This window comes from Notothenia coriiceps, unplaced genomic scaffold, assembly GCF_000735185.1.
Source record: "Notothenia coriiceps isolate Sejong01 unplaced genomic scaffold, NC01 NC01_scaffold00022890, whole genome shotgun sequence".
NCBI classification, from domain to species: domain Eukaryota; kingdom Metazoa; phylum Chordata; class Actinopteri; order Perciformes; family Nototheniidae; genus Notothenia; species Notothenia coriiceps.
Window position 1 is genome coordinate 482,507 of NW_011355591.1, and position 933 is coordinate 483,439.

The following is a 933-nucleotide window of genomic DNA, read 5'->3' on the forward strand; positions in this document are numbered from 1 at the left end:
TCCATTTGGTCTGACTCTACCTAATGAAACTGAGACTTGTGCTGTGATGTTAAAGCCCGGTTTCCAGAAAGGACTTTTGAACATTCTGCTGACACACGGCATCTCTTCAGAGGCGTTGGAGCGCAGCTACAGGACGACTGACAGACTGGCAGGCCGCTCTCTGTTTTTTTCCCCCAGGAGGAAACTTGTCCCTAAGTCAAATTAGATCCGCTGACATCTCCTCGGCTCTGCCTTCTTCTCGCGGTGTGTGTGGCTGAGCCTGCCGAACATCTGAAGCCTCAGATGACGAGTCGTGGGAACTGTGGAGGAAACTGTGGAGGAAACTGTGCCACGCTCCGTCACAGATGGCACCGCCAAACGCTTCTGAGAACATCATGCTCTGCCGAGGAAGCGTCAAATTGAATTTGTCGGAGGAAAACAGGTGTGCTGAGTTAGGTGCTGTCGTTTTAATGTGGCTCTCTGTCTCACACACACGCACACTGAGACACTTGTCAGCACACACCTATACACACACCCAAGAGTTAAGTCAGCCTTTTAAATATTTCAAGAACTATCCGTAAAAGAAACACTTGGCATCCATTTTTTTTAACCCAAAGTTCCTGCACCTTATGTTTACCAACAACACATAACACCTCAGTATATTTGCTACAATTTTAAATACGAATTGCAGCAATGAGGGCCTTATAATAATCAATAATCTGGTCTGTATGATCACATTTTAGTCACCTACACCTCTTGGTTTCCCTGATCAAGGTTTTTTCTAAAAGCCAGTGAAAAGTAATTGTTGGTCCTGTCAGTAGGGAAGCCTTTTAAAGAATGTCTTAGTCGTCTAACACTTACTACGATTTTGTCAACAAATCCATTGTTCATTTAATCAACAGATCTGTTTAACTAAACAAAAACAACAATCATACAGTAGCACGTTTCCTATAA

The 933-nt window shown here is 43.7% G+C and overlaps 1 long non-coding RNA gene across 1 annotated transcript in view; it reads left to right on the top strand.

Annotated features, from left to right (window-relative positions):
- LOC104954160 (uncharacterized) overlaps positions 1-933 on the top strand; it is a 32,536-nt gene continuing 31,603 nt past the window's right edge. Inside the window, exon 1 of the long non-coding RNA XR_799308.1 lies at positions 1-421. This is a non-coding gene — a long non-coding RNA (uncharacterized lncRNA). The remainder of the gene's footprint in view (positions 422-933) is intronic.